Source organism: Podarcis pityusensis, assembly GCF_964106645.2.
Source record: "Podarcis pityusensis genome assembly, chromosome: 8".
NCBI classification, from domain to species: Eukaryota; Metazoa; Chordata; class Lepidosauria; order Squamata; family Lacertidae; genus Podarcis; species Podarcis pityusensis.
The window spans coordinates 52,036,762-52,060,466 of record NC_138033.1 but is presented as its reverse complement, the minus strand read 5'-3'; the positions used below and the strand labels follow the sequence as shown (position 1 = coordinate 52,060,466).

At 42.4% G+C, this 23,705-nt stretch overlaps 1 long non-coding RNA gene across 2 annotated transcripts in view; it reads left to right on the top strand.

Annotated features, from left to right (window-relative positions):
- The first annotated feature begins 5,250 nt into the window (after nt 1-5,250).
- LOC308483998 overlaps nt 5,251-23,705 on the top strand; it is a 28,959-nt gene continuing 10,504 nt past the window's right edge. Inside the window, exon 1 of one of the 2 annotated variants that reach the window (XR_013989859.1) lies at nt 5,251-5,407. This is a non-coding gene — a long non-coding RNA (uncharacterized lncRNA). Of the gene's footprint in view, nt 5,658-23,705 lie in introns of both variants that reach the window. The other variant, XR_013989860.1, reaches the window with a different exon arrangement.

Here is a 23,705-nt window from a genome sequence, read left to right as displayed (position 1 = left end):
TACTCTTCAACAGAAATATTATAGCTATATGAACACGGGCAGCTGCTTTGCTTTGCAACAAGTCAGATGGCTTGCTCCTTTGACTCAGTGCAGGAGTAGCTGATGTGGCAGGCCTCCAGATGTTGCTGGACAACAGCTCCAACCAGCATGGCCAATTGTAAGGGATGATAGGAGTTGTAGTCCAGCAACCTCTACAGGATGCTGCGTCCTGTCTCCTTGAAGCAGAAGCAGTTCTTCAAGGAGAAGTACTGTCTCCTTGAAGCAGAAGCAGTTCTTCTGGATATCACATTGAAAGCAGGATTCCATAGTGTCCCCCTCAGGTTTTGTGTACATGCATAGGTACATATGTGCATATACGTATGTGAACATATTGTGGGATGTGAAACACAATAGCAGTCAAGTACAACATCCCTAGAGTGAACATAAAAGGGGATGTCTGGACCAGCCAGTTGGAACTTCCTGTTTCTCCCAGGCTGGGACAGATTTCTTCTGCATGTGACTAGAGGTGGGCGTGACCTCACCTGCCCAGGTAACAAAAGAGCAGGACTGGTCAGCCATCTCTCTCTCTCTGACCACATTCGTCAAAGAAGTAACATCAGCTCAGCCTAAGATGCTCTCTTGGCTTGCAGCCAAGAGAGGACAAAGGGGCTATCTCCTTATGGGATAGTTTCCAGGTGTATATTACTTTTGTAACTTAAGTCTGCCTTCTGGGATCCACCTGGAAACAGAATGTGAGTGAGTAAACTCTTTTTACACTTTTATAGAAGACTGTGTTGTGCCTATCCTTTTATGAGGGACTTAAGGGGAAATTAGGGACGCGGGTGGCGCTGTGGGTTAAACCACAGAGCCTAGGACCTGCTGATCAGAAGGTCGGCAGTTCGAATCCCCGCGACGGGGTGAGCTCCCGTTGCTCGGTTCCTGCTCCTGTCAACCTAGCAGTTCAAAAGCACAAAAGTGCAAGTAGATAAATAGGTACCGCTCTGGTGGGAAGGTAAACGTCATTTCTGTGCACTGCTCTGGTTCACCAGAAGCGGCTTTGTCATGCTGGCCACATGACCTGGAAGCTGTACGCTGGCTCCCTTGACCAATAAAGCGAGATGAGCACCGCAACCCCAGAGTCGGTCACGACTGGACCTAATGGTCAGGGGTCCCTTTACCTTTTTAAAGGGGAAATTACCAATGAAACTTATTTTAGAGGCTTTAGCGAGCCTGAGCAAATGCATCCGCTGTGCAAGTTTAAAAGGGGAAAGTTGCTCTGCTAAATTGTAGAACTTGTTAACACAAGTTGGAAAGGATATAATCAAACAATATATCCTCTCCTGTATCCCTGAACATTCCCACACATATTCCTCTACTGAAGGGGGTTGGAGTAGATGGCTCTTTGGGTCCCTTCCAACCCCATGATTCTATGATTTCTACACATACATGGACATATATGTATCGGTATATGTTTTGTGTTCATTCATATGTGTACATGCCCCTTAGGTATCTGTGCATAAATGGCATCCTTCTATCCCCTTCTCCCTCTCCCCCTCTCTTAAAAAAAAAAAAGCTTTGGGCATTTCAATACCATTATTGTAACCTTTCTTTGCAGTTTGTTAAGTGATTTACTCCTCCCCCCCCCCCGGAAGGCGACCGCCCCAATGATTCTGGGATAACAGCAGCTCTCATTGTTAAAAGGCAAAGAGCAAACTGATGGATGGCAGGTAATCAAAGTGGCAGAGAGACCTTGGCCCCAGCAATAGTTACCTTACATCTGTCACTCAAGACATTTTACTGCCAATCAGCTTCCTTAAGAAGGCTGGCTGGAACAATAGAGGCCTTTCTGTTTCGTTCCCGCTATTGACGCGAGCTTGTGCCTACAAAGTTCACCCTTTATGTAATCCTCAAAGCATGTGTGCTGGCTTTCTCAGCCAAGTTTTGAGATATATATCCCCCAGTGTCAATGAACTGGTTCGTGGAGGGGAGGGGGGAGGCCTCTCCTCGCAGCCAAAGCGTTGAAGGTGGTCCTTTGCAACGGCGACTGGGATGAGCGTATGATCGGCTTTGTCCGAAGATGAGGTGTCAGAGTGATAGGAATTCATTCGGGACCCTCCCTGCAGCTGCCAGAGATGTTAGGGGCCTTTGATGGCTCAGCAGTGACCACTGTTCTCGGATCATTTCTAGCTGTGAAGACGCTCTGTCAAAACAAGCCCTTTCTGCATGCGGCTGTGTGCGTCATCCTGCCTTTGCCGGGAGACCAGCTTTTACAGGGTGATTCAGAAAAGCCCACAACTTAGGGCAGGATCCTGTGAATGTGGGAAGCCTAGAGAAAGTGTGGATTTCTTTCCCCTGTATTTCTCTGGTCACACTCACATCTTACATTTAAAGCACTATGATACCACTTTAAAGAGTCCTGGCTTTCCCCAAATAATCATGGGAGCTGTGGTTTGTTCCAGGTGTGTAAGGAGATTCCATTCCTGTCACAGAGCTACACTTCCCAGAGTGGTTGAGCAATCATTCCTTCTTCACAGGGAACTCTGGAACTTGTAGTTCTGTGAGGGAAATAAGGGGTCCCCTAACAACTCACTAGTGCAATATCAAACATTTCCAGCCCACACCAAAGTACATTCAGATTGCAGAAGACATGAGGGTTAGTTAAATAACACAGAATTCCTGACCACACTTTACTGAGGAAATTGAACAAAAACAGTATACAATTTGTGGAGAATGGAAAAGAGACTTGTTACTTCAAGCTTTGTACATAGCAGGGAGATATTTAATCACAGACAGAGAGAAAAATCTCCCTCAGAACTACACAGCCAATCAGAGCATACATCACGACACTCTGCTTGCTTGGTATGCAACACTGCCACCACTCTCTCTCCATTAGCTGACTTTTTGATAACAGGAATAACCCTTAAGGTACAAACTTAATTATTCCTGCCATTGCACTCCCAACACCAAGACTATCTAGTGTGCATGTGGGCAACCTGTGAACTTTAGACCATATGTAGACCATGCAGCCCCTTGAAGGACCCTCCTCAGCCACCATGAGGCAGAAGGATTCTAACTAGTGTGGCATAATAATTAGAGATTCAGACCACGACTGGGAATAGATTTATATCCCAATCCAGCCTGGAGGCTCACTGCATGCTCTTGAGCCAGTCCCTACTTCTCAGCTTAGCCTACCTCACAGGAACGTTGTGAAGACAACATGAGGAAGAAGAGAAGAGAATGATGCATGCTGCCTTAAGCTCCTTGGAAGAAGGATTTTTTTTTAAAAAAAGTAAGATTTCATGACAGTGACAAATAGGGAGAGAGATATGGAGACTAGACAATTTCATTGTGAAGGTCACAGGAACCTTTCAAAAGAGAAAGTATGAGGACCACAGGGAAACGAAGGAGGGGGGTTTGGAATTGGGATTTTGCCAAAGTAACTAGCCGACTTCCAAGACACGTCTGTCAATGCATTTGCTCTGGAATTTCCTCTGCCTGTACTAGAGGGTTTAATTTTTCCACAAGCCTCAGTATTCTCCTCGATTGAGGATCATGTTATTAAGCAAGGGGCACTGACCAGCGTTTCAACCTGGACTCCGCTAACCTGTTTTGCTTCTGACATTCTCAGAGGCCAAAGCAAGGATCATGTTCTTTTGACACTTCTGTAGGGGAGGCGATAAAAGATGGGCTGCCAGATTCCAAAGCAGGCTTGATTTGCCCGGGCGTGTTTCTGGAAAACAGACATTTCAGGGACATGGAATGGCCAAGCTGCAAAGGAACTGAGTTTGCATGAGACAGTCGCTTCCCACACTCCCAGCCTGGGAAAAGGAAAGTGCCACTTCCCCTTGGGCATCTCCACACTCAGCTGTGGATCACTTGCTTATTGCCCCTCCTCTTATTGCTGAAGGCCATGCATCTCTCTCCAGCTCACTGGGTCTTCGAGCTCAGACCCACTATTAACAACCCGGGTTCATATATCTTATTCTGGATGGGCCATAGCTCAGTGGTACAGCATCTGCCTTACATGCAGAAAGTCCCAGGTTTGATCCCTGGCTGGGAATGCCACCTGCCTGAAAGCCTGGAAAGCCACTGCCAGTCAGAGCAGACAATACTGAGCTAGATAAAACCAATGGTCTGACTCAATATAAGACAGCTTAACTGAGCTTAGATAGCTCAGTTGGTTAGAGCACGGTACTGATAACACCAAGGTTGCAGGTTTGATTCCCACATGGGACAGCTGCATATTCCTGCACTGCAAGGGGCTGGACTAGTTGATCCTCAGGGTCCCTTCCAACTCTACAGTTGTATGATTCTAACATTCCTATCTTCAATCTACTGGTCAGGGATTGCATGTTTTAAGGATCTTCCACATAAGAAAATGCCAAGAAAATGGAAATCCAGCATGTAGGGTGATGGGGGTGATTCTAGCCCCGATATTCTTTGTGCAAAGAATACGTAACTCCCGATTTCTGGCAACATCAGCTGACCAAACCAATCATTTTTACCAGAAAGGTTGCCAACTTTTGAGCTGGCCTCTGTAGCTGTTCCTTGAATTGTGACACAATGTACAAACAAGGGCAGCTGATAATGTTTACCTCCATACTGTGAAAGCTTCCCCTGACAATTCCTGCAGCTCAAGCTGTTATTAAAAGCAAGAGACCAATGCCTGTGGGGTTTTTTTCCCCTTCTTCTTCTTCTGCTGATTAGTTGGCAACCCTATTTGTCAGCCTCTTCAGGATATGGTCATTGTCCTGCAGTTCACACACAATGGTGCAGTCCTCTGAGAGAAATCAGGATTCTCAAGAGAGCAACCATTCAGGTTCCAGGGCCATGAACAGGTGACCTTCACTGACCTTGAGGTAGGTTATTATACTGTGGTACCTCGGGTTAAGAACGGTACTTAATTCGTTCTGGAGGTCCGTTCTTAACCTGAAACTGTTCTTAACCTGAAGCACCACTTTAGCTAATGGGGCTTCCTGCTGCCGCCGCGCCGCCGGAGCACGATTTCTGTTCTCATCCTGAAGCAAAGTTCTTAACCTGAAGCACTATTTCTGGGTTAGCAGAGTCTGTAACCTGAAGCGTATGTAACCTGAGGTACCACTGTACTGGAAAATGCTTTGTGCCTTGTTTAGCTGAGCCCTTTTTAAACTGCAACCCGTACCCACTTCAAAAGAAGAGACTTCTTTTGCAGTGGAGAAATCTACTAAGCCGGGTGGACAAATGGTCTGAGTCAGTACAAGGAAGCGTCCTCATATAAGTAAACTGGGAGGTCTTGGTGACGTAATTCAGAAGCAGCAGCGTGAGGAACGCAACACGGAACATTTTAAGCTCTTCTCCTCGTCCCTTTTGGAGACTCTTAATCCACCCATATCTGACCAACCTTGAGGAGGATGAAAGGGAGCTGCGTAATGCTACAGCTGTCGAAAAGGTAAAAGTTCAGAAGTGCACGCACAGGCACAATGAAGATATCAGACCTCCGCTTTGTAGAAATTTAAAGGAATATGGTTCTGAATCATGGCTTTGGAATGCGGCTCTGACTTAATAGCTGCAAGCAGGACAGATGACAAAATGGAAGGTTTGTGAGAGGGCATCGCACCGCAGGCCATCTGAAAAACAAGACAAGGCGATGTTGAGAATGGGAGGAAATTCTATGCCGGCTGCTTTCACTAGGGGAGGAGGTAAGCTCATGTAACACGCCAAGATAGGTTATGTTCCAGCTCCCAGTGGTTTCAAGGGGAGATTTATGGGTTTCAGCTGGAGCCTTGGCTATTCCCATCCAGAGCTTCACAGAGCTCACACACAATGATCTGTCACTGCGAGGGCCAAGGCCAAGACCCACCCAGCTGAGTCCAAGATTGCTGTGGATTAAGGCTTCATGAAAGGGTGAATGAGATAGGAGGGGAACTCGTGGTCACTTCTCCAGCCTCATAAAAGAAAGAACAGGGAAGATGTTCCAATGGATTTTGGAGATGCAGAAAATAATGCCCAGCATATTTATTTTTAAAAACAAATGTATGAGCTTCGTGTTCAGTTTTAGCTACACACAATATTATATCAGTCACCAGTATAGGTAGTGGTTGTTGTTGTTAGGTGATATCCAGTTCTAGTGCTATTTAACTTGCTGAAGTTAATAGGCACCAGTAGCTAAGGTTCATGAATGTCAATGGTTCCATCCGAGTTCTGCTTTTGAACTTCCCCAGAGGCATCTGGCTGGCCACTGTGGAAAACAGGGTGATGCATTGAATGGGCCTGATCCAGCAGGACTCTTCTTATGCGTTGTATGCAGAAGGTTCAGTCCCTGGTATCTCTAGCTAGGACTTTAAAAGAGCCCTGCTTGAAGCCCTGGAGAGCTACTGCCAGCCAGCGTGAACAACACTGAATTAGGTGGGCCAGTTGTCTGACTCAGCGCCATAAGGTAGTTTCATATACTGACTATGGTTGCAGCTCTCTAAAAGAAACTAAAAATGGCTGCCGGCCACAGCCAGTTGAACGCCATCCTGCTGGGTGCTGGCTACTTCAATGCCATCCCTTTGAGGGCATGACGTTCCAAGGAAATTGTTAAACTGTGGTGCAGATGTAAATATGTGCATATTAGCAGGGGACCAGCGGTTAGATGTGGTCAACGGTCAAGGAGATAATTCTTTCCCTTTTAGAAGATGAACCATACAGTGTTTCCATCAGAATGGTTCTTTTCTTTGTACCATCTCATGGGGCAGTTTCCATCCTTTGCGGTTTTCCCATCTTGCAAATTTTACAGAAAAATAAAGAAAAATAAAAAACCAAGACCCCAAAGCCTGTTTGCCGCAGCCTTGAATCATGAGTCACAAGGGAACAGTATATCTCTGAATTAATACGGATTCTGGAGATAGGAAGCAGAGAGAAAGAGAGAGTTTGGTTGTCTATCTTTGTACCCAGCTTATTACTAAACAAACCTTTAGCAACAAGGGTCTCACTTTCAAGTTAGGCTGCAGATTTGGGCCAAAGGGGACACAAGTCATGATCATCGGGGAAGTGTCCAAATATTACTCTGTTTTGGACATTAGAAAAAAAATCCAATGAAGATTTCCTTTCAGCTGACAAAGTGGCATTGAGTCCATAAATGCTTTTGTGTGAAGAAAATAATTTTGTCCGTCTTTAAGGTATCACAAGAACGTAAGCCTGCTGGATCAGATCAAAGGCTCATCTAGTCCAGGATCCTGTTCTCACAGTGACCAACCAGATGCTTATGGGATTCCCACAAGCACAGGAGCCAACTCCTAGGGGCCAAGGTCCCTTAGCCCCCCCCCAATTAAAATATTTGAGGGGGTTGCCCCCAAGATGATGGCCATTGCCGTTCATATGCTATGTGTGTGCCATGTATTTTGATTGATTATGTGGGGCAAGGCTTACTTGCCCCCATATTTTATTCAAGTTGACACCCCTGCACACAAGCAGGACCTGAGCACAACAGTACTTTCCCCACTTGTGATTCCCAGCAAGAAGACTCTTTGTTGTTTTAACCGCAAGAAACAGAAGATGGGCTAACCCTCTTGAATTTTTTTAGCTTGGCAATTGCCTCTGTGGTGAGCTGGCTTTGGAAGCGGGTTCAGATCCCATTTGGTTGCCCTTTTACCGGTTATCATTTGGCTTTGGACAACCACCCTCAATTCAATAAGGACAGGAATTAAAAAATTAGGCCTCTGGATCTTAAATGTTTAATTATTATCTGAAATCACTCTGACTGATTGAGATCACTTATGTGAGTGATTTTTAAAAAATGACCCTCCTTCTTATGGTCCCCAGTAGGGATGGGTGAACATGTCAATTTTATTTTCTCTGTTCTCATTTCCTTAATCTTAAGTTTCATTCTTCACATTTCCACACTGGCTTCCACTCTATCTATCTACCTACCTACCTATCATCTTCATAGATTGTTGATTTTTTTAAATGATATTTATTGAAAATTTAAAATTACAGAAAGAAAGAGGAAAAAGCAAGAAAAAAAGAAAAGGAAAAAAGGTATACAAAAAAAGAGATTAAACAATATAAGTCAATAAAAACAAAGGTAAAAAAACACACAAAAAACTAAAATAAACAAAAACTTTAAAAGCAAATCCAATATTCCCAAATCCTTATCTTTCATTAACTTGTTTCATCGACCTCCTCACACCTCCCTTTTTTGTATTCTAGTTATTAATTATCTCAGCAAATCCTTTCCATCTTTCACAATATTCTGTCATTAAATTACCTTAATCTATTTTAACCTTATCTTACCATAAAAACCCTAAAGCTTAAAACTCAAATCTCATTTATACCTAATTCTTTTTAACAAAACATATTTATACATAATTCTTTTTAACATTTCTACTAAAGCCAAATAGTTTCATTCCAACATTTTTCTAGTACTCATTAATTTTACAATGGTTTTCTAAATGAAATTTTTAAAACTTTCTTCCAATCTTCATCCGTCGTCTCTTCTTCCTGGTCTCGAGTTTTGTCAGTCCTTTCTGTTCCATCTATTTAGTCCATCAACCTGGTGACCTTCTATCCGAGGCTCTTAAGTCTTTTCCATGTCCCTTCTGCAGGTCTTCTTCATGTTTGTACCTGCACTTTATTTTATCTTCTGCTGATCTTATTCTTAATTTCCTTCCTTTCTCTCGGGGAGACTCCAACTTGACAATATCTTTATCCCTTCTCAGCAAGTCAGCCCATTCTCCATAGTCAGCACTGACATCCAAAAGATATTTGAAGGCATGTTTCAAAGTCCCTCCAAGGTTAAGGGCCCCCACAACTCCAAACTCCCCCTGACCCAAAACCAAATCCAAGAAGTCAAAACATCCCTGCATAGGGGGGTCTATCCAACTTCCCATCTCCAAACCAAACAGTACTCCATCTCTCCAAATCTGACTTTCTCCAGGTTCAGTCGTCAGAAACAACAACCTATGTTCCTGCAAGGCCGCAGCTCTCTCCACTTCCACCATTTGAGGTTCAGCAACAACCTCCTCCTCCATCTTCCTCACAACTTGCCCTGCCAAGACACATTCCTGGACCAATTCCTGAGTGGTTTTTATATGAGTATTCACTGTTTGTCCAAATTTGCCAACTGCAACAGTCATCAAATCCATCTTCTCATGTAACTGTTCCAGTAAAGCACTTGTCTTGCAAAAAGCAAGCACTAAAGCTTCTTCTGGGCACATTCTTGTTCAAGGTCAATGTCTGGTCTCACGATCTTAATCTCTAGAACTGTGGAAATCCCCAGATCGACTCCAGCAACAGTTTCACAAGCTCCCTCTAGAGGTAACAATTTCTGTTTGTATCTGTCTTTTTTTTAAAAAAAGCAGATCCCGCAACGAAATTTCTTTCTTTTTTCAGATATTTTGTTCCTTTTAAGTGCAAAAGGGAACATTGGAATCAAAATGTTTCTCTTTTTTAACTATCTGTCAAAAAAAGAACGTTTTATCCACAGTCAATGAACTTCCCCAAAACGTCTGTCTCTGACACCCCGCTCCCAGGTTCAAGATGATGGAAATTTATCTTTCTTTACTCTCTCTTCTGCAGGTTTAAACAGTCTAAGATTTCCCCCCTCTTCTCCTGCTCCCAAGGGGGGTTTAGTAATTTTAACTGATGGAAATTTAGTCCTTTACAAACGACTTTCCAGACTCTAGCTTGAAATGTCTTTGCTTCAATCTATTTACAAAAGCGGAAGGCGGACTTCCTGTTTAGACCTTCCCGCTTCAGTGCCAAATTAAGAAGTTTCATAGTCCGATTTTCCGTTCTACTCGCGGGCAGTTGTTTAAAATCCAATTGTTCACAGGAAAAAGTCAGCACTCTCCGGCAACAGCAATGCGGCTTCACTCCGTGAAAAGAGCAGTCGATTCGAAGCACCGCGCCATTCACCCCACGTCACTCCGGATCCCCGAAACCGGGTTTCCCCGCGAGTAGGGGAGGCGCAGAAGGTGCCAGCCAAATCCCACGTCCACAGGCTTCTCCCGCCTGTGGTTTTTGGTGGGTCTCCGCCTCGCCGTGGCGGTCCAGACCCTAATTCTCACGAAGCGGATTCCTCCCGATCAGAGGAAATCCGCCATTGCCGGAGGCGCTAACCCGGAAGTCCCCATCGTCATAGATTGTTTTCTGATGCAAGCCAAAACAATCATTCTTGTGAAATTTGCACTTCTCTGAATTTTGCAATGCAGTTCTCCAGTCAAGTAATGGGTACAAAAATGCATAGAACTAGTGTAAAGCATGCCTCTTAATGCATATATTGGTGGAAATAACCAATTTAAATGCATTATGTTCAGGAAAACTGCTTTGCGAAACTGTATATATTAGGCAAAATCCTCACTGAAATGCTGGTGAATTTTCATGGCGACTTTTTTAAAAAAACAACAACAACAACCAAGATTGTTGCAGAAATCTGGAGAATTCAAATTCAAAGTGGGGAAAATACAAAATGGGAAGAAATAGAAATCTCCATATTCTCTCATCTCTAATATTAGCTCATCCGAAGGTATTACTTTCAGCCAGAAAAGAATGGATGGAAGAATAGATTTTGCACACCCAGAGCCCATTGTTGGCTTTAAAGATGGTGGTCAGGAACCCAGGGTCTCCTGTAATGGAGCAGAAAATGTATCACATTCTAAAGTCGCAGTTATACCCACTCCTATGGCTGTATAGACACCTCATTCCGAGTAGATCAAGTGCTTGCTATAGACATAAGGGGGTACTATGGGAACTAGCATGGTTTGGAGGAGATGTCAAGCAGATGTGAGTGAGGCCTGCATGCACAATTCCTTTACTTTTGTTTCCTGTTTAAGGGCATCCTCTGGAGATGCCCGTGGGTCTGGTCTGTATGCTGTGATTTTCCTATGGATCATCTCTCTTCAAAGAAGCCCCCATTTGTGACAACTGCTCTATGAATTAGCTGCAATGTGTGGAACGGCTCCAAATTGTGAAAGGATATGATTATATGCTATTATGATTATATATTGTATATGATGGTGTTCATCACTATATTTGTCAGTGGTTTCACACTGACTCTTTGAAGTATGTGATCCATGTAGTTCTGACTCTATAATGTGACAACGCCTTTTGGAAGATGGAACAATTTTGGTGCAAAAAAATGCCCCAAAGCCCAGCAAGTGACGTCATGAAAACCTTTCCTGGCCTATTTTGTCGCCCGCAGATGTTTTGAGAAGGAGTGTTGAGTTATTATTTGGACCTCCAATTGATTGATGGGCCTCCTGTTTTTGTTTTGTTTCGCTGAGGTGAAATATGTTTACTGTGGCGTGATGTGGGTTAGGAACATTTTTCTTGTAATATAGCCTAGCTGGGTCACTGGGCACAACCAGCTTTTTATGTCAACCTCTATAATTAAAAAGCTGGGAGGGGGGTTCAAATGTTAATTATAAGCCCTATTTTGGGTCTTGTTTGAAAAGCTTCCTCTGTGATGCCAAATGTCACCATAGGGGTCTTTCCAAAAAAACCTGCTCTCTGTTTTGAATCACGACGACGTCAGGAATTTGTGGCTGACCAGTTGGAGGAAGTGGTCAACTGTATCCGCCTCTCCATTGAATCATGGCCCTTGGATTCCATTGGCTGTGACCACTTGAAAACGTAGAAGTGCTGTACCCAAGCCAAATCGGGACAAAATATAGCACAAGAGTAGTTCACTTGGGACCTGTTTTCAACATGGCATAGGAGAATGAATGATGGGGAAGGGCCAGTTGGTCAGGCTTTGATATTTATTATGGTTTATTCAATTTATTTGCTGCTTTCCTCTAAAGAAAAAAATATATATCAAAGGAAGGAAAGCCACACAAATACAATTCATACAAACACAACATTTAAAAGCAATATCAACACACTAAAAAGGACCGCCCACTGATAAATATTTTTAAAAATACAGTATTTTTCGCCCTATAGGACGCACTTTTTCCCCTCCATAAATGAAGGGGAAATGTGTGTGTGTCATATGGGGCGAATGCAGGCTTTCGCTGAAGCCTGGAGAGTGAGAGGGGTCGGTGTGCACCAACCCCTCTCGCTCTCCAGGCTTCAGGAAGCTATCCGCAAGCCTTGGGAGCCCGGCGCGCCGGGCTCCCAAGGCTTGCAGATAGCAGCCTGTTCTGGGCGCTGGGGTCGGGGGAAGCTCGGGCTTCCCCCGGCCCAGCCCCATGCCGGGGGGGGAATATATTTTTTTTCTTTATTCCCCCCTCCCAAAACTAGGTGCGCCCTATGGGCCGGTGCGCCGTATAGGGCAAAAAATACGGTAATCTCTTCCCGCACTATGAAGGCATGGTTGCCAGCTAATATGAACACAAGAGTCACAACACTCTTAGCACATGTCTGGGTTTATTCTATTTTTATTTTGTTATTACATTTATATTCCACTTTTCCTCCAAGGAGCTCAGGGTAGCATACATTCCCCAGTTTTTATCCTCACAACACCCCTGTGAGGCACGTTTGACTGAGAGACAGTAAAGCGCACACGGTCACTGAGTGAGTTGTATCTGGCTGAGCGGGAAGCTGAACGCTGGTCTCCCGTGTGCTCTTCTTAGAAACCAAAAACATGTCAATATCCGCACCAGGTGAGCCTTTCTGGGTAGAACATTCCACAAACAGGGGAGCCACTGAAATGGCACATTTTTTTCATTGTCATTCTGCAAGGGGTCTTCTAACAACCCTCAGAACCATTGACAAACTACATTTCCCAGGATTCCTTGGAGGAAGCCATGACTGTTGACTGTCATGTTGACCATCTGCTTTAAACGTATGGTGCAGATGGGGGTTGAGGCGGCTTCCTTTGTTTACTAAGAAGAACTTTCCACATCCATAATGCTGGTGTCAGGAGAATGGGGAATAAATACCTTCTGAATTACAGATGGAGAACTTGCAGCATCCCTAAATGGACGTAGTCTGATTGACCTCCATTAGTGGAAACTTTCAACTCCCGGCAAATCAAGACCAAGATTCCCAATCTGTCAACTTGAGTCTTGATACCTTGTTTCTGCTTCTGCAAGAAGTAGATCTGGATAAAGTTGTTTTTTAAACCTTAAACAGGCAGGCTTGGTCAAGGCATTGACCAGCCCATTGCAGTCCTACCTTACCAGGTCATAGTGGGTGGGGTTACACAGGAACCTGCAAAGACATCATAGCTCAAGGAACCTTTCCCTCTGCAACCATAAACAGTTTGGCACAAAGGGTAGTAAAGGAAAGGTCCAGTGGCTTCCAGTTCGAATCCTAATAATAACAATCTGTTTTATCCAAGAGATCTTGGAGTTGCATACCCTCAGGCTGCAACAGAGGGAAAGAGTGGAACTAGGGCTATTCCAATACCTCTGCTTGAGAGACCAGCTGCCATTTGCTCTTCTCCTAGCAGCAGCCATTCACATCAGGCTGCTTTATCTGTCTCCAGCTGGTGATTATAAAAATGTTTGAAGAACTGATACTTGTCTGTGTGCTTTGTCCACCATCCTCATCACTTTCCCTTTTTCTGCCATGTATTTTAGACTGTAAAGCTGAGGACTGGGACTGCCTTTTTTCATTACCAAACTGAAGAGCTGGATTTTTATTTTATTTTTTTAAAAACCGCTTTAACTAAAATGTTTGAAATGCTTTGAGTACTAACATCTCTTGGCAACTTTGGAGAACTTGGCCATTACATTCCAAAGAGCTAGAATGCTGGCCTTTGACTCTGTTTCTTCTTTACCAGAGTCTGCATGTTGCTCGCCAGGCGATTGCAGCTAGCTGTAAAAAGAGAGATTTCTGAAATTTTAACAGGTATTTTGTGGTTGCGCCTGGGCTGCTGCAACATTTCTCAAAGTCTCCAGCTCATACTTATTGCTAACCTTTTGCAGGTTTCTTTCATAGTATTGTTGTTGCAAGGTTTTCACTGAAAACCCTGGAGATGTGTATTTCATTTCCAAGGGAGAGTCTTGGCAATGGCCCGGCAAGGGCGGCTTGCAATCTGGGAGGATGGGGTAGGCCCTGCCTCAGGCAGACGTGGTGTTGGCTGAGTCCTTTGAAAGCAAGATTGAGACCCGTAAAACGGCCATGCATCATTCTGCTTCAGGACCACACAGTGCTATGAAGCTGGTTTCAGAAAATGGTGCCCTTTCTAGGGATGGAGGAAGTCTTTCATTCTGCTTGTCGCAGCAGATTTAACAAATTCAATGCTCTTGGTTGGATTATGCATTTCTCTGGATTCTGTGTTGCAGTTCCAGTACACAAACGGCACCCACGAAAGTATGCAATTTACATTAAAAGATGCAGATTGCAGGTATGCATATGAAATGCATATTGCATAAATAAGGGAAAATGCATAGAGAAGCACTGAAACATAATTTTTTAGGTTATTCAAATGTGTGTAAGGTGCATACTTAATGAAATGTGGACCTTTCATACATTCTCTCTCAAAAAACCACCAGTGGAACTGAAGTGGGATGAAGTTAGGCTGCTCATTCCGTTATTAGCATTTCTTCATGCACACACAAATATATACACACACACACTTGTGTGTGCAATACTTATTTGGTGTTGAAGACTATATAATTGCTATTCTTCACTAGGGATGAGAGAGAAATTTGATTTAGTTTGCCTATCAAGTGGAAAGGATTTAATCTGCACTTTCTAAAACAATAGACAAACTGAGACATTGTTAATTAATTAACACACATATATCATCTCAGTGGAGCATGAGACTCTTAATCTCAGGGTTGTGGATTTGTGCCCTCCATTGGGCAAAAGATTCTTGCATTCCACGAGGTTGGGATAGATGACCCACGTGGCCCCTTCCAACTCTACGATTCTATGATTCTATGATCTTAAGGCAATATACAGGATACACTAAAAACAGTACAAAAATAACAAATGATTTTTTAAACAAACAACAAATTGTATGGCCCCCACAGCAAAGACCTATTCATATAGCTGGGAAAACCCATGGAAACAAAATGCCTCCAGCTATTTCTGGAAAGTGGAGATAGTGGGGCACCACCCATCTCTCAATAAGAAAGCAGTTCCACAGAACCCGGACAGCCACAATAGGTGCCAAGTAGCTGTGAAATCACCATACTTTTTTTCATGAAAAAGTAGTTAAAAATTTGGGGCCGTCTTATACATGGAGAGTGCACGGGGGGGGGGGGGGGATGAAGGATTGTTTGCTGCCGGGAGCTGGAGATTGTCAGCAGCTATTGGTCGTGGTTTTTTGTGGCTTCGGGAAGGGCTTATGTTGATTGTGTGTTGCTGCGGCAATTGGGCAGGCGGGGACACCTCCCAAAAAAGCTCAACAACTCTAGGCAATCTCCCCCCTCCCCCCAGTATCTTAATTTGGAGTCCCCCCAAATACATGCGGGCATATTATACACGAAAAAATACGGTAACTTTGAAATTCACACTTTTCCAAATGTTGCAATGTGGTTCCCCCCTAAGTGTGCAGAAATACATCTGCTTGGTCAAGTGTGGATATGTTAGCGAAAATAACATACAAAACACATTTATATCAGGGAAATGTAGCAGTGTTCAAATTAGGGGAAATTGCATGCAAAAAAATGTGCATTGTCAGGAGAGAGAAAAAATTGAACTAAATGCTGGTGGATTTTCACGAAGACTCCCCTTCTCCTATAAATAAATATCAAACTTATCTGGAGAACTAAATTTAAGATAGGAAGAATCAGAAATGAAGAGAAACTGAAATGGACATACCCACCCATCCCTATTCTCTACCCACCAGATTGCATCCATAATACAGTGTTTTTTAAATCTGTGTCTGTGGTGTATATTTTGACATCAGAATACCAAATACATTGTCTTCATGCATCTAGTATTTTTTTTTTTTAGCAATAGCAATAATAACAATAGGCCCCAGTGCCATTTTATAACAAGGCCTCACGCTGAGCACAATTAAACCTACTGTTTCCAATCAGGTTTAATGCGAGGATAAAGTGAGCGCTCCCTGAGATTTGAGAGGAGGATAATTTGTCAGTAATAATAAGTGAAGACAAACAGGATGTACTCCAGTGAATGTAGCCTGATTAGAACCAAATGTGTTCTTAGGGATCATTGCTAAACTCCTTAAAACGAAGGGATTGTCCAAGCCTAGTAATGTGCATTCTTCATCTCTCCAACTCTCCCCACTTTTCAGGCCTGCTTTGCAGCCAACAAATGTAGAGGGTAGAAATTATGTGAGTAACTAGGTTGTGGGGTTGTCATCAACCCAGTCTGTGCTTTTTAATACATTTTCTCCAAATTCAGCTTTATAACCTGCCTAGGGGAAAGCATTTTAACAAGAAATGAGGGGGGACTGCTGGATTTCCCTACCCCCATCCCATTTGCCAGCAAAAAGCCAGCACACAGTATTTTGTACACGTCTGGTCAGAATTTGGACCTACGCCTAGGAAACCTGGGTTCAAATCACTCAGCTCTCTGCCACCGACTTGTTGTGTAACCTGCATAGCCTCAATCTCGCTCTGTAAAATAGAAACAGAGAGAACAAACAGTTGCAAAGCCCTCTGCAATGTTTGGACAGGGCCTATTAGACGATTATAATAATTAAAAAAATAGTCATAGCCAATAATAGCAGGATAGCAAACCAGAGACTTGTTGGGTAAAGATTTTTCTTTCCTTCTTTTTATTTGGTTCAAAGTGTTGCGGACGTAGAGGTTGAAGCCCTGCATCAAGAAGGGTTTCTCCTTGGCTGAAGAAGAATTTCCATAACCCAACATAACAGCACAACTAACAGACTGGCAAAGCCACTAATTAACCAACCGCCTAGATGCAGACAGACTGCCTGTTTCCAGGCAAAATGCAGCTCTAATTCACCATTGCTCAGTCTGTGCAGGATAGCCCAGCGGAGGGTGTAAAATTGACTGGCTAAGGAAGAAGCAACTATAACATCAGAGGCATTGTAGACATAAAATATGCCTCATGGAGATATGCTTGGGGTTTTAGACAGGCATCTGGTTGGCCACTGTGAGAGCAGGATGTTGGACTGGGTGGGCCATTGGCCTGATCCAGCTAAGCTCTCCTTACGGTCTTGCCATTAGTGCTATCTTTATTATTATTATTTAGGGCTGTTTATTTCTTTTTTGTGTGATTTTCCAGGGGGCATTTCAAATCCCTTTTCTTAAAATTTCTATTCTGCTGATGAATTTCCTTTTCTTTCTCAGCTGCTTAGAGCAATATTCTGTTGAAGAGGGGGGAATATAAATATTCTCACAGTGCCATTTCTATGTGTGTCTACCCAGAACTAAGCCCCATTGAGAACTATAAATAAATGGCTGCCTTGGGTTGATCAAGTATCAGTTCATCTAACTCTCAGTACCAGCTAGACTGACTGGCTCCGAATCTCTGGGGTTTTACATAAAGATCTTTCCCCAGCCCTACCTCAACATGCCAGGGTTCAAACTGGTGACTTTCTGCATACAAAGGATGAGCTATGGACCTTCCTTATACCTGGAAATTTAGAATGGCCTTAGGACAGTTTGCTAGTGCAAGCAAGTTGGATCCAAGGGCCGTAACCAAGGCTGGGTGAGTGTGATTTGGGGGGGACTCCTGAAACACTATCTCTATCAGGTCATGTAGTGTCTTTCTTGCAAATCTCTGCTTTCACTGATGCTGAGAAAACTGTCCCATCTCAAGGAGAGGATCCACATTGAACCAGACTAAAAGGCCTATCTCAGCCAGGATCCTGTTGTCTAGATGCCTCTAGGATGTCCACAAACCAGACCTCAGTGAGTGCAGCAGGACTTGTGCCACTTCTGATTCCCAGTGACTGGAAGTAGTACATAACACATCACAGCAGTAGCCATTGATAGCCTTATCCCTCAAGAACATGTCTACGTGAAAATACAATTACTCCTGTCCAATGAACTGGGCATAAGAAGAAGGAATGAACGGTATGGTGAGCCACTGCCTCCACCACCTGCCATTCTCAAAGTGGTCATTTGAGGGTCTCCTGAGACATGATTCCCTGGACTTCAGCCCTGAGGTCCAGGTCTAACTGCACCACTGCCTAAATTATCAACTAAAATCTGATGGAAGGCTCCCTCTCTGTATCCCACCTATGGTGGAAACCTGGTGGCTTAAGCAGGAGTTAAAGCCACACCTAAACAGTGGAATACCTTGCTCCATGAAGTTTGTATGATCCCCTCCTTAACCATCTTCCATTAGTACAGTGGTACCTTGGGTTACAGACCCTTCAGGTTACAGACTCCGCTAACCCAGAAATAGTACCTCGGGTTAAGAACTTTGCTTCAGGATGAGAACAGAAATCGTGCTCCGGCGGCGCGGCGGCAGCAGGAGGCCCCATTAGCTAAAGTGGTACCTCAGGTTAAGAACAGTTTCAGGTTAAGTACGGACCTCCAGAATGAATTAAGTTCTTACCCCAAGGTACCACTGTAAATATGTTGTTGTTGTTGCTGCTGCTGCAGGCTTTTGCCTTGCTAGTTACAATGCTAGTTATCAAATAATTTATCTGTTACACCAGCCTCCACTGTAGGGATGAACCTAAGAGTTGACTTCTGCCCCATTTCCATTTTGTCCCATTCCATGCAGATATTTTGAGAGAATACATGAAAAGTCTGCACTTAATTTGTGTGCATTTTATGTGCACTTTTTGATGTAAAAATAAACATTTTCTCATTGTTTTTCAGTATATTTTGTATGTATTTATTATGTAAAAAGTATGTATCTTTGTGTGTGCTGTTTGTACACAAGAATTGCATTGCAAAAATCCAAAGGAGTGCTTAATTTGACTGAGAACTGCTTTATGATCTGCAAGCAAGTTTAGGAGCTTTTGACTGGATTTGTCAGCTGTGAAAAGCAGACCAAATGAATTCATCTCTATCCTGCCTTGTTAATGTTGTCATTTTGTTGTAATTTTACCTGTTGTGGTGCATTTGCAGGATAAACATTCCTGAATGAATATTAAAAAAAAAAAAAGTTTGCCCAAGATAGGCAGAAAAACCAAACTATGAGCTGGGCAAAATGGGAGGAAGAGAAATATATGAGATCAAATACTCAGATTATCCCATCAAGACTGACAATGTTTCACATTAAAAATGTGATTGCTTGGGATGAATTGGTTTTTAAGTGTTTCATTTTGTTTTGCCATTTCTCAGAACATAAAGGAGAAATGACAGACACAACACAATGGAACGACTGCATAAAAGAAAATAATTTACGGGAAGTGGACAAGGAGCTATCAGCCTGCTTCAGAAGGCTGTTCAGAATATGGGCATCAGAATCTGACAATGAAGTAACAGCACACTGTCCATGTAGAGAGATAATCAGCACTGGGATGAATAGGTACAATAAACAGAGGGGGGTTTTGGGGGGGGCATACTGAAGCTCATGAAATCCATGCGTTTATCTGAGTGCATATTCCTTGGCAATTTTATTTATTGGATTTCATTTACAAAACTACTTCCTATGAAAGATCTCAAAATGATGTAACAAGAAAAATACCAACAAGAAAACCTATGCAAAAGAATTCTGTATTGCAAAACAATTGAAAACAACTTCATATATAAAGACAATTAAAAGCTACACACCCACACACCCACAATTCCTTACCCAGTGCAATGGCAGACCGGTATAAAAATTTCCGCTTAAAGGCTTGTTGAAAAAGAAATGTCTTTGATAGGGCCCCCAAAAGACAAAAAAGTACATTTCCAACATCATATGGAACAGACATCCCAATTATCCTATTCTAGCAGCACCATCTAAATATATGGAAATTTGCTTTGGTAGTTAATTGAATCACGCACATGTAATTCAGGGAATCTGTACCAAACTGCTAAAAATCATGCACCCCCAAAAGCTATCAAGCTGTTGACAGTTACACCTTATGTTTAAAAATACAAACTGGTCTGTTCTAAAATTTTCAGGGGGCAAGCCTGCTAATTCCCACTGTGAAGGGCATAAGCCTCACTGAGTTCCATGGCACTTATGCAAGAATAACTGAGTTCAGGTTTGCATCATGAACTTATGGAATGCTACTTTCTTCTTTACTTTCCAGGTCACCAAAAGCAACAAAATCTGATTGTCAAATTTAACCAAATATTTTAGGAATTAATAGTATGCTTTAAAAAAGGGAAAACACCTCATATAAAATTGCAGCAACCACCATCTATGACATACACACTCCAAAATAAAGCAACAATTTCATTTATGTAATATTTGTGAGACCTAAATAACATGCCCCATAATTCCTCTAACAATCTCAGACAAACACCTGCACTTATTTTCTCTGTCTTTCTACGTCTTTCTTCTCTTTCAACTGAATGCAACAATACCTTAATCTCACAGAACCCATAGTGCTCCCAGTGCTTCCCAGTTTAGCTTCCACTGGTCAATGATTTCCATTGCCATATTGAAGATTAAGATGCTCCTTTTCCTTTGTCCTGGCCAATGACATCTTTGCCACTGTTAATAAAATAAATACTAATTCATTCCCACCCTTGGATCATATGTTTTATTCAAATAGCCTTTTTAAAAAATCATAAAAAGCACCATCACAACCTTAATTCTTGCGATGCTTAAGAAATTCAATGTACATTTTAAGCTTTACTTTTCAAAATATGTCCAGGGAGACAATTAGAAATGTTTTGCTTTCGGTACATCAAACCAAAGCAACTCTTGGGTGTGTATTTGTATTACAACATTTGATCATTTTAAAATAATAAACGTAAACTGAACATGGCAAAACAAAGCATGTCAGAATGCCTTTCCTCCCCTCCCCCTCCCTTTCTTTAGAAAGTGTATGTTTTCACTGGGAAATTATCTGCTTGTAATAGCCGTTTTATAGAAGGAGACAAACTCATGCTAACATTTTGTCCATAAAAAAAGGTTATATTGCTTGTGTCCTGATGGAAAAGGCAGATGATAAAAACAGCGAACAGCAATTATGGAGGGGGGTAAAGCATATCTTGCGAGAATGGAAAGATCTCTTTTAAATTGAGCAAAATACTGTCAATTAAAAAAAACACCCAAATTAACGAAGGCTTAAATGGCATTTGAACAAACATCCACACACTGGATTTCCACCTCTTTCTGCCTCTCAGACTAGGATTCTTAAGTGCCATCACCATTTCCTAGTCATGCGGTGCGTGTGGGTATTTTATTAGGAATAATAAACCCCCGTTTTCATACTTGGGTGCTGTCTTGGGGGCCCTAGGAGTTTGACCATCAGATGCATCAAACAGACAATGAAGGAACCAGGGAACTTTCTCAAGGGTTCAAAGGAGCAATTTGCTGTGTCTCATAAAGGTAATTGCCTCCCATTTTAACTGCAATCTGTTTTCTTAGTTGGAGAGGATCCTAGAGACAAATGGCCCTTCTTCCAACCACTCCACTCTTTCTTTCTCCTCCTTCTACGTGAACAAATATATATTAGCAGTGGCACTTTAGAATGCAGACTTCTAAAAGAGATTTGGAAACAGTTCACATGCATAGAAGAAATTCATACCCTAAAGGGAAAACAATGAGCCCTATAGGGACTGAGGGTAAGTAAAATGATCCAAAGGAGCGGTGCAGGAAAGAATTGTTAACCAAGGAAGCTTTCTATTTAAAGATCTTGGGGACTTTGGGGGGCGTTATATATTGGAGGGTTGTTTTGATTTGAATGTATTTTGGGATAAAGTAAATACTCCGTTCTGGAGTTTCAGGTTTTCTGTGGTGCAAGAAAGGTGATGGTGAAGAATGTGAATTAGTCTGTGGTAGGTCCAGCATATGAAAGGATTTTAGCCAGTGGGTATCGAATCCCTGGAGCTTCCTAAATTCTCTGCACATTTTTTTATAAGAAAAATCTGATAATTGTGCCTTCACCCCAAAGAGGGGTTTGATCCTGTTGAGATAAATGATCCAAATCTGCAAAAGTTGCCATCAAACAAACAGAAGCAAATCTTATTCACTATATATACAACTTTTCTTGTCGACATGTATATCATGGGCAGCGTTACTATGTGCATTACAAGTTAAAATAAGCGAATCGAAATGATGGATCCGAATTAGATTCGGCTCGCATCAGCATCATGCAGGTTACTAGACTTTACAAAGGTGCAGAGCCACACTGTCCATTTACAGCACATTAGGCACACATTTAAAGCCCATGACTCCCCCCCAAAGAATCTTGAGAAATGTAGTTTTCTCCACACAGAGCTATAATTCCCGGCACCCATACAAACTGCAGTTCCCACGATTCTTTGAGGGAAGCCATGTGCTTTAAATTATGATGATGATGATGATGATGATGATGATTTTCATTTTCATTTACATCGAATGCGTACTTGCAAAAGAGCTGGACGGCAAAGTGACCCACCATTTAAAAACAAAAAGAAAACACTGGGAAACAGTTAAAGCTATCTAAAGAACATTTATGGTTCAAAACACATAAAAAGCAGTTTTTAAAAAATCATCCTATCTAGGGACAGTATCCTACGGAATGCCTTGGTAAACAGGAATCCTTTCAGATTCTTCCTGAAAGTTGGACACAGGCACACCTTACTAGGGAGGGCATTCTACAAGTGGGGAACCACCACTGAAAAGGCCCTGTCATGGGTCAACACAAACCAGGCAGCCCCCAATGGTGGCATCACCTGCCTGCTGATGATTGGTAAATGTGCTTTAAATGACTCTGCCTCTCATGAGCAATAAAAAAACTTAGGTCTCTGCCCCAAGAAGCTTGCCTGCTAAATTTAGAGAGAACGGGAAAAGAACACAGGATTAGCCAAGGAAAGGAATTGGTTGCATAGTCTGGCCACTGTTGTCAAAACCATTGTTTTTGGCAAATATCCTCCCCCTCTCCCCTATAGCTAGGCCTTTGTAAACATTAGCTGAATTCTCTTGTACTGTATTAACTGCCTGTAATGCTATTCTATTTGTTCCTGCCATTTTTAATTTGCTTTGATTTGCTATTTTTCATGACTGTTTTAGTAGGCTGCCATAGAAAATATAAGTGGAAAGTTTGGGTAAATTTTAACTAACTAAATATTAAGAGAATAGATAAAATTTAAATTTAAACGGTGGGCCGTGCAGTTTGCCATTCTCAGGCTTAGTTGTGGCTAGGGGATTTTGGCTGTTATTTATTTAAAGCATTTTAATGCCACTTTTCCAAGACGCTAAAAGAAGAAGAAGAAAGTTCAGAACACGTGCACACACACTGAAACCGGGAAGTCAAATCAAATAATAGAAATAGAATAGGCGTCATTTACAAATTCACAAAAACTGCCTGACAAAGATACATAAAGCACAACCTGCTAGACCAAAAGTTGTTCACTATTGGTCTGCATTTTCTGGAGGCAATTAAATATATTCTTCAGCCTGGAAGCCACCAGGAGAGAGACAAATCTGTCACTATTGATTTTTCTCAGTTTGTCATTTTCCCAAGCTTAAGTGCAAATCTTCACATTTCCAGATCAGTTTACACTTATAAAAAGTCCTCATGAAAATTCATCAGCACTTGAGCACACCTTTCTCCTAATGTACACCTTTTCCTATGCAATTTCCCCTAATAGACCCGTTTTTTGCCAGCCAACTTTCCCTAATATAACAGGTAGCATCCAGCTCAACGGAGACCCGTTAAATTCAATGCACCCATGTCATGCCCATCAATTTCAACATATCTCCTCTAAGTAGGACTAATGTGCAATACAACCCAATGCATTACTGCATGGCATTTTCAACAACACATGCCTTTTTATTTATGCTTTACCCTGGCATATGCATTTTTAGACACATCACAACTGTGTTGC